This window comes from Xenopus tropicalis, chromosome 5 (genome assembly GCF_000004195.4).
Source record: "Xenopus tropicalis strain Nigerian chromosome 5, UCB_Xtro_10.0, whole genome shotgun sequence".
Taxonomy (NCBI): Eukaryota; Metazoa; Chordata; class Amphibia; order Anura; family Pipidae; genus Xenopus; species Xenopus tropicalis.
In genome coordinates this window covers 137,323,924-137,334,797 of record NC_030681.2, presented here as the reverse complement: position 1 = coordinate 137,334,797, position 10,874 = coordinate 137,323,924, and the positions used below count along the sequence as shown (strand labels likewise).

Here is a 10,874-nt window from a genome sequence, read left to right as displayed (position 1 = left end):
TTGCTTATTTTAGTGTTGGTTGGTTAGCCAGTCTCTTTTATTGTCACTAGCCTTGGGCTGGCATACCCGTATGCTGTCCTTTTTTGCCTTGAGTAGTACAGAATGTTGGGGGTTAATGTAATACAAGATGAAAAGTTTCCTACTGATCTAATAACCCATAGCAACAAGTTAGCAGGTAGCTCTTTGCTGGTCAGCTCTTTGACAACACACATCTGATTGGCTGCTATAGGTTACTAGGACTAGGAAAATTGAGCCTTTTATTGGAAAAGCAGTTAATTATACACAGATGATGACAAGGTCCAAGCTTATTGGGCTCATGTCCAAATATCTTAGTTACTCCTCTAAGAACATTTTCCAGTATGAGGGCTGAAATCCAAAATCCCTCGCTGAATGATGGAAGAAGTTTCCACAGTAGATTTCTGTTATTGGAGCCATTAAGTGCGTCAGCGAGGCAGGGAAACAGGTATCCTTGATAGTAAAGCAAGATAAGAGTGTTATACACTGTGGCCCTTCAGCTATTGTTGAAATACAAATCCCAACACACAGGGACAGCTAAGGCCTGTCATTTATTTGTACATAGTGCAACTACCACAGCTAACTGCTCCCCTGCCATCCCCTAATGGGGTGTGATCCCTGGTCCCCCCGCCACTCACTTCCTACCCTGCCCACACCCTTCCTACCCCTTTGCCTTGGTGGACCCCCCCCCCCACAGCTGCAGGGTCTGCTTCTCAGCTTTTTATACTACTGGCTTTAATATTACTATATAAACATTGGTAACCATATAAACATTTTCAGACGAATAACTAGGAATTTTGATCATGGACCCAATAAGCTTATCCATGTATAATCAGCAGAACAGCTGCATGTACCAGATAATAAGAAGTCTGAGTTCTATGATTTATTATTGCTTTGCCCCACTGTAGAGAACTATATTCTACTAAGGAATTCCTAGCAGGGCCAATGGGAGATTCTATATCTGTACCTTAGGGGTTAATCTGCTCCTGTCATAAAATTGCTCTTAAAATCCCTGTATAAAACACACAGGGAAGGGAAAAAGCCCTCTGCTAGCTGCTGAGTGGTAGGTTTGGTGGCCCTTTGGCTTTATATATTAACTGATTCATTTGCTTGACTATACCTGCCAGGACTGGGACTAACACCTGCCATTCCTGGGAGATATTGGGCTGTGTAGGAATCACACTGTACTGTACCTAATGCTCCAGAATGGAAGGGTCTCTTGTATTTTACTTATTGCATTTGTTCCTCTGCCCAATGACTTGGACCCTAGCTGCAAAACTGGAGATCTTTACATGGCATATATGTAATGTAGTTGTCTATAAAACTGGAATAATTGTTCTGTACTTAGTGGGCCTGTCACAGGGCCTGTCAAAGTGCCAAAGTAGTCACCTTTACACACAATTTTTATGGAATATTATTTGATGTACAATAAATTAGCTTGTTCCAAGTTTTACAGTGAGGGTTATGTAATATAAGGTACTAAGTTGACCCAGGAGCAGTAACCCATAGCAACCTATATGCACGTAAAATTTACTGGTCACCTGTTTAAAAGCAAATATCTTACTGGTTGCTATGGCTTACCCATAGCAACCTTTCATCAGGTAGCATTTACTGATTACCTGTTTAAAAGCAATTATCTTATTGGTTGCTATGGGTTACTGCTCCTAGGCAAACTGAGTGCCTTTTATTACATATGGACAGGGTCGATTTTCACCCCGGAGCCGCCCTGAGGTGACTCCTGTGATGCTGCTTATTGCTGCCCCTGGTAACTTTGGGGGTGCTGCCATCTGAGGTGAACTTGCCTCATGGTAGCAGTGCCCCTGAAAATGGGGGTTTGTATTTTTTATTTGTATTTTTAATACTAAAAAAAAAATAAAAATCTAACTTGCCAACTCACAACTGAACTAACCTGGCAAACTGGCAGTATTCATAGACCTTTGTGTGACCCGCCCATATCTGATATCACTGAGGGGTCGTGGCATACAGGCACTAATGCGGCATAGTTCAGAAGTGGGGCATAGTAAGGCCATGGCTAGTTCAGCCAGGCCTGGATATAGGGGTAGGTAGGAGAGGCATGTGCCTTGGGTGCAACAATGGGGGGCTATGGGCACCTACTTCTTCTACCTGATGTGTGAATGCTGGCCCCCACACGCTCCAACCCGCCCCACCCGCTGGTTTTGGCTAGCCCACACATCATCCTTATTGTACCAAACTGATTTTAAAGATTACGTTTGGCTCTTACTTTTGCCTTCATATCTTCTGCACAGATGTACATAGAACTGAATACAAGCCACTATATATACTGTATGATCCCAAGGGGGACTGGGAAGGAAACCATTGCTTAACACAATGCTGCTATTCAGCTTCATATCTTCTACTGGGCTTTTATACGGGATAAATGAGAAGCAGAAATGTGTTTTCAGTCAACATGTGACCAAGCGCCCCCCCAAAAAAAATTGTGTCAACTATAACTCCACATTACAGTCCATATCTTAGAGGGTTTCAAATACAGAATCATTATTCCCAGTGAGTTTATTGAGAATGATAGAGATGAGGCACAGGGGACATGGAAATTGTTGGTCAAGACTCTCTGATTTGCCTATCACTGCTTCCTATAGTAATCTAAGGGATGCTTACCAGTTGGACTGCAACTCCCACCATCCAACATCCAAAGGCCCAGTTAGGGATGCTATCTCATCTCTTTAAACCAGTAACATGCCAAATGCGTTTAATAAATGGCTAAATAGAATTTAACATAGTGGCATGTCGCAGACTGCACTGAATTCTATTCAGCCATGCAGAATTCATTGACCAAATATATATTTCACTGTATCTGAATAAACCCTGTAATTGCCACCCATGATAGATTAACATGGAGACCCTATTGAATTCTATGGAGAAAAGCTTATTGCCTTGATGCAAGCTTCTCATAATGCCTGGCACTTTAAGGGTTACAGGCATACATCCCTGTATACTCTGTTTTTATATTGCACATAAAACAGCACAAAAACAGAGTATACAGTGGCCCTTTTGGCTCTTAATAACTGCGGGATTTCCTCAAAAATCATTTAAACATTAAATAAACCCAATAGGATTGTTCTGCCCCCAATAAGGGGTAATTATATCTTAGTTGGGATCAAGTACAGGTACTGTTTTATTATTACAGAGAAAAGGGAATCATTTAACCATGAAATAAACCCAATAGGGCTGTTCTGCCCCAATAAGGGGTAATTATATCTTAGTTGGGATCAAGTACAGGTACTGTTTTATTATTACAGAGAAAAGGGAATCATTTAACCATGAAATAAACCCAATAGGGCTGTTCTCCCCCAATAAGGGGTAATTATATCTTAGTTGGGATCAAGTACAGGTACTGTTTTATTATTACAGAGAAAAGGGAATCATTTAACCATGAAATAAACCCAATAGGACTGTTCTGCCCCCAATAAGGGGTAATTATATCTTAGTTGGGATCAAGTACAGGTACTGTTTTATTATTACAGAGAAAAGGGAATCATTTAACCATGAAATAAACCCAATAGGGCTGTTCTGCCCCCAATAAGGGGTAATTATATCTTAGTTGGGATCAAGTACAGGTACTGTTTTATTATTACAGAGAAAAGGGAATCATTTAACCATGAAATAAACCGAATAGGACTGTTCTGCCCCCAATAAGGGGTAATTATATCTTAGTTGGGATCAAGTACAGGTACTGTTTTATTATTAAAGAGAAAAGGGAATAATTTAAACATTAGATAAACCGAATAGGGCTGTTCTGCCCCCAATAAGGGGTAATTATATCTTAGTTGGGATCAAGAACAAGGTACTGTTTTATTATTACAGATACAAAGGAAATATACTAAAATGTGTTTTATGTTCTCAATTCATTTTCTCCTGCCTTTTGTACTGCAGATTTACTGTATTTGCTGTAGGGTATGGCTGCATAAATATTTATATACATTTGCAGTTGTCATGATTAATCTGGGTTTCCAGGGTTGACAATTAAAAATATAAAATCAGAGGAGGACAGCTCTCTATCTTTTGTTAACGTGCAACTCCTGGCAGCAACAGCTGAGAATTGATCTGTAACACATTAAAGCACATAGGTTTACTAACACTAATAAAAAGTGGTTCAGGTATGGGATCCCTTACCTGTTATTCAGAAAAATGATTTGCCTTTTCTCTATAATAATAACACAGTACCTTGTACTTAATCCTAACCAAGCTTTATGAATACATATTGGTGACACAACAGTCCTACTGGGTTTATTTCATGCTTAAATGTTTAGCAGACTCAAGGTGTGGTGATCCAAATTATGAAAAGATACCTTATCCAAAAAACCCAGGACCAAAGCATTCTGGATAATATATCCTATGCCTGTACTAAGGATAACATTTTCTCTATTGTTACTATAGGCACCATCCCTTCCCAGAGGCTATTATCCCCACTGCTACTATAGGCACCATCTCTCCCTACTATACCTGCTATCCAACAGCCACAGTCCCTTCCCAGAGGCTATTATCCCCCCACTGCTACTATAGGCACCATCTCTCCCTACTATACCTGCTATCCCACAGCCCCAGTTCCTTCCCAGAGGCTATTATCCCCCCACTGCTACTATAGGCACCATCTCTCTCTACTATACCTGCTATCCCACAGCCCCAGTCCCTTCCCAGAGGCTATTATCCCACTGCTACTATAGGCACCATCTCTTCCTACTATACCTGCTATCCCACAGCCCCAGTCCCTTCCCAGAGGCTATTATCCCCCCATTGTGACTATAGGCACCATCTCTTCCTACTATACCTGCTATCCCACAGCCCCAGTCCCTTCCCAGAGGCTATTATCCCCCCATTGCGACTATAGGCACCATCTCTCCCTACTATACCTGCTATCCCACAGCCACAGTCCCTTCCCAGAGGCTATTATCCCCCCACTGCGACTATAGGCACCATCTCTTCCTACTATACCTGCTATCCCACAGCCCCAGTCCCTTCCCAGAGGCTATTATCCCCCCACTGCTACTATAGGCACCATCTCTCCCTACTATACCTGCTATCCCACAGCCCCAATCCCTTCCCAGAGGCTAGTATCCCCCCACTGCTACTATAGGCACCATCTCTCCCTACTATACCTGCTATCCCACAGCCACAGTCCCTTCCCAGAGGCTATTATCCCCCACTGCTACTATAGGCACCATCTCTCCCTACTATACCTGCTATCCCACAGCCCCAGTCCCTTCCCAGAGGCTATTATCCCCCCACTGCTACTATAGGCACCATCTCTCCCTACTATACCTGCTATCCCACAGCCACAGTCCCTTCCCAGAGGCTATTATCCCCACTGCTACTATAGGCACCATCTCTCCCTACTATACCTGCTATCCCACAGCCCCAGTCTCTTCCCAGAGGCTATTATCCCCCACTGCTACTATAGGCACCATCTCTCCCTACTATACCTGCTATCCCACAGCCACAGTCCCTTCCCAGAGGCTATTATCCCCCCACTGCTACTATAGGCACCATCTCTCCCTACTATACCTGCTATCCCACAGCCACAGTCCCTTCCCAGAGGCTATCATTCCCCCACTGTTACTATAGGCACCATCTCTCCCTACTATACCTGCTATCCCACAGCCCCAGTCCCTTCCCAGAGGCTATCATCCCCCCACTGCTACTATAGGCACCATCTCTCCCTACTATACTTGCTATCCCATAGCCCCAGTCCCTTCCCAGAGGCTATTATCCCACTGCTACTATAGGCACCATCTCTCCCTACTATACCTGCTATCCCACAGCCACAGTCCCTTCCCAGAGGCTATTATCCCCCCACTGCTACTATAGGCACCATCTCTCCCTACTATACCTGCTATCCCACAGCCACAGTCCCTTCCCAGAGGCTATTATCCCACTGCTACTATAGGCACCATCTCTCCCTACTATACCTGCTATCCCACAGCCCCAGTCCCTTCCCAGAGCCTATTATCCCCCCACTGCTACTATAGGCACCATCTCTCCCTACTATACATGCTATCCCACAGCCCCAGTCCCTTCCCAGAGGCTATTATCCCCCCACTGTTACTATAGGCACCATCTCTCCTTACTATACCTGCTATCCCACAGCCACAGTCCCTTCCCAGAGGCTACTATCTCACTAAGTCCCTTCTTCCTACCACTACAATTATCCTCACTGTTACAACTACTGAATAATACTACAGCTGGGGGTACTAGGGCAAATCCCCTCTCCCCCTGCTCTAAACTTGCCCTTGCAAATAACTGAACTAAATAAAGAAAAAAGAGTCCTTAATGAGTTTGCCAGAAGAGTGCGGGTTTGATGAGCTAAATAAATTCTATGCACGGTGCTTTGTAGTAGTGCCCGATGGTTAAGGCTTTACAGACACAGAAGGGATGTGTGGGAATTTCTCTCTGTGTAACACACTGTATCCAATTCCGCACTTATTACAGTAAACCTATTAGTGCCACCTGGGTTTGCATATTCGCAGTGCTGTCCAAGGGAAGACAGATTAGCTCTATCACATGTTGTGCCAGAGGGCCAGTCTCACGAGGACTCTGCCCTCTGGGAGAAAAGAAAGCACAGGCTTTTAATGAGAATACTGTGCTTATAATAGCATTTTGTAGCCTAGAGATTTTTTCTGTCAAGACATTTCAGATTTGTTTGGCAGCTTCTATGAGGCTTTTTTTTCCTGCTCATTTAATGTTGTTGTAAAACCAGGTTTAAGCTAAACAGAAAATACATGCCTATTGCACACTGTGTCCTTGTGCCAGAATAGTCCTGTCAGAAGAAAGTATATACTGGAATACTGTGCCCCAGCACAGTTGGCTTTCCCCATTATCCTGCCAATAAGTGCTCTGATCTGCAAACCAAGCATGGCAGGTTGTATTCTGCTTGCAATATCAGTAAGGGCAGAGCCACCATCACAAATGATTGGGCTCCTTGCTTCTTAGTTAGCAGGGCCAAAGCTATTAGCCCACTGTCTACCATTGGCCCCAGGGGGGTGAAACTTGCCGTCTAATTAGAATTTAAGAAAAATGCTTTGTCTAAATAGGCCACACCCTGTCCTTGCTATACCCCATTACACCTAAATACACCCATTCCACCCCAAACCCTGCCCACAAATCATATTTCTGTCCCCCCCCCTCCAAATGTGACTGGGTCCCTGACAGGACTCCTCCCCATGATGGCAGCCCTGAGTATGTGGGGGCTTGAAAGTTTACATGTAATAACAGCAATCTTATCTCTTCAGGGACAGGGAAAACTATACCCTCAAACATAGTAGGCCTCTATCAAAATATATTGCATAAACCAGCACATACAGAAAACTCTCTTTCATCTAAATAAACCATTTTCATAAAAATATACTTTATTAGTAGTATGTGCCATTGGGTAATCCTAAATAGAAAATTGCCATTTTAAGTACTAAGGGCCACCTCCTGGAATCATAGGATTCACAGTGCACATAAACAAGCCAAGGCACACATACATGCTAGGCCCCATCAGCCAATGAATGGGCAGAGTTCTATCTTTTGCTTCCACACTACTTCCTGTTACAGTTAGAGCTGCATTATTTCCTGGCAGCTGATCTCTGAGGGGCACACAGCCCATCACTAAATGGCGGCTCAAGGGAAAGGATGTAAAAGGGCAATATTTACTGATATATATATATATTCCAGTTTGGCAAGATTCTTTTCACTTAGCATAGTATAAACTATCTGTTGGTTAAGTATTCATTCTGGGGGTAAAGTTTCCCTTTAATGTAGGGTAGAGGGATCACTGACATTAGTTCCCTAAGTTTGGTTTTAGAGTAGAGAAGAAATATTTGCCCTGAGCCTTCAGTATTACTAGGGTACCATGGGGGGAAAATGCTGGTAAATGTACAATGTTTAGCATACACACCAGAGATGTCACACTTGTGTCTGTCCACCTTTTGTTTAACTGCAACTCCCTGCACTTGAGGCCTGCCATGGGTTGCTGAGTATGGAGTTGATAACAGCTGGAGCACAGTAGATTAATCGCATTTACTTTCTCAGCCTGGGGTCCTTGCTGTCCTGCAATGACAAAGGCCCCCTGGTCTTCAATTGAGGCCTGTGGGAACGCATTGATGAAAAAATGTCTTTATCACAAGTGCTAATTTTATATGTTATAGTGTATAAAAACTGGCTTGAAGGGAGTTTTGTAGAAAAACTAGATTGTGGCCCTTCATTCCAAGAAACCCTGACACATTCCTATCGATGATAAGAACATATCAGTGTCACTTTAACAATGGCTGGAGTTTAGTATGCAGTGTATACATTCTGTGCCGGCAGTCACAGCAGCCATTCAGAACAGGACAAACAGGTACTCTCCGCAGAGCAATTTCTTCCTTCCCAAGTCCTTTTAGGTACTTTTCAAAAATGATAAATCTCATTCTCTCAGCGAGACCTCAGGGCAGAGCGATGAGGAAAGATTTTCTGGTAAAAGGTGTGGACTCTGGCAGGAGACTGAAATCTAACAATTGCACTTCTGCCAATGAAATGCCGTTGGCTTTTGTGTCATGAAAAATCGATCCAATAAGCTGAGCTAAATAGCTTGTATTTATATATATGTACAGGTATGGGACCTATTATCCAGATAAGGGGTCTTTCTGTAATTCGGATATCCTACCTTAAGTCTGCTAATAAAATTATTTAAACAGTAATTAAACCCAACAGGATTGTTTAGGCTCCAGTAAGTATTCATTATATCTTAGTTGGGATCAAGTACAGGTACTGTTTTATTATTACAGAGAAAAGGGAATCATTTAACCATGAAATAAACCCAATAGGGCTGTTCTGCCCCCAATAAGGGGTAATTATATCTTAGTTGGGATCAAGTACAGGTACTGTTTTATTATTACAGAGAAAAGGGAATCATTTAACCATTAAATAAACCCAATAGGGCTGTTCTGCCCCCAATAAGGGGTAATTATATCTTAGTTGGGATCAAGTACAGGTACTGTTTTATTATTACAGAGAAAAGGGAATCATTTAACCATTAAATAAACCCAATAGGACTGTTCTGCCCCCAATAAGGATTAATTATATCTAAGTTGGGATCAAGTACAAGGTTCTACTTTATTATTACAGAGAAAAATTTAATCATTTTTAAAAATGTAAATTATTTGATTACAATTGGAGTCTATGGGAGATGGCCTTTCCATAATTTGGAACCTGGGTTTCCGGATAAGGGGTCCGATACCTGTACTATCAAATGTAACAATGAATATGAATGCACTCAATAATGAATGCAAGTTGGCTTGTAGCAAAATGGTAATCCAGTGATTCCAACCGAGGAGCCATATTAACGTCAGTAACCGGGTCAGGTGGCGCTGCCTGGCCAATCAAACAGGGCTATACTTTTACCCTTTGATAAATATGCCCATAAAATCCCCATATAAGAGATTAGAGAGTTGAGAATTTACCCTTTGTGAGGAGCTCTATTTCCCCCCTTGATCAATATGTCCCTTACTGTGTATGCTATGCATAACTGTCCTTGTGAAGTGGCACGTGCTTAATTAGGGCCCCGATGCAGGTCACGTGTGCGCTACAATGAACTTCAGTGAACTGTTTGGGACAAGTGCTTGTTATCTCAACTACGTGACAGAACCTGATGTTGTTTTGGATATCCACTATGACAGTTGCCATATCAACAGCTACTCGTTTGGTCAGAGGAACATATGCACCCTAATGTGTGTGCCCTCACATGCTTTTGAGTGCCTTTATTAACATTGGAGAAAAACATCACTGGTGATGTTGCCCATAGCAACCAATCAGCAATTAGATTTGAACGGTCACCTACAAGTTAGAAAACAAAAACAAAGATCTGATTGGTTGCTATGGGCAATATTCCCCATTAAGGCACAAACTTGGTCAGCGTTGGCTGCCCTTTAACACATATAATGGAGTACAAGCTTTTTTTGTTATCTGAGAATTATTGGGTATAAATTCAGAATGTTTAGCTCTTTATATATGATTCCTTCAATTCCTTCCTGGCATAATAGTAGATAGCCTGTATGAGAGCCAAACTATTTTTCCTTCTCTCCTTGCACAGCCTCTTTATTCTTCAATTCTGTTTTTTTTTTACATACAATAATCTATCCTTCCATCTACTGTATCATACCAACCAACATTTGTAAAATGTAAAGAAGGACAAAAAGAAATGCCACGCCCATTTTTGTGATCACACCCCTTATATACCACTCCCACGTTACAATATTTAGCAGGAAATTTAAAGTTTGAACACATTTCTGGCTGTTTTGGTGTCTTGTTTTATGTGTTATTACAGTTTTGCTAAAAAGGTGAAATTGCCCTGTAGAGATGCAAGTCAGTTCCCCCAAGAGACCTGTTTAGCTTATTAGTTACAATTGTATCTCAGTGCAGGGGTTAAGTATTCTGGGATCTCTGCCAAAAACTACTTATCTAATTAAGTTTGAGAAACTTTGTATCTGTTTTAGAGTTCAGTGCAGGAGATCAAAGGGAAATGAGAGACTTTTCAGTAAGAATCTGGGACTGAGGGCTGAGCTGTTAAAATTGGGACTGTTCAGTTAAAATCGGGAGGTATAATCTATTTGGCCTCTTTGTTTCCCTACAGAAATAAGGGATGACCATGTAGGCCAAATGGTTAGAAGCAGGAGGGCCCACTGACACTGGAAAAGTTATTTAGCTGACTTTTAATTCTTGGTCACAGATCATAACCCTCATGTCTGTCTCATAATATTTATGTGAAAAATGGCAACTGATATATGTTTTTAAACATATAACAGCTTCTAACTCCATGGGGTTTAGTTATAAGGTATATAGTAGCCAGTGCCTTACTTAAGTGC

At 42.1% G+C, this 10,874-nt stretch overlaps 1 long non-coding RNA gene across 1 annotated transcript; it reads right to left on the bottom strand.

Annotated features, from left to right (window-relative positions):
- Nucleotides 1-258: 258 nt before the first annotated feature.
- Nucleotides 259-9,609, bottom strand: LOC116410811. Its single transcript, XR_004222648.1, has 3 exons — nt 9,474-9,609; nt 7,931-8,119; nt 259-468 (listed from the first exon to the last, which is right to left on the bottom strand). It is a non-coding gene; the product is annotated as an uncharacterized LOC116410811 (long non-coding RNA).
- Between the last annotated feature and the right edge of the window lie 1,265 nt (nt 9,610-10,874).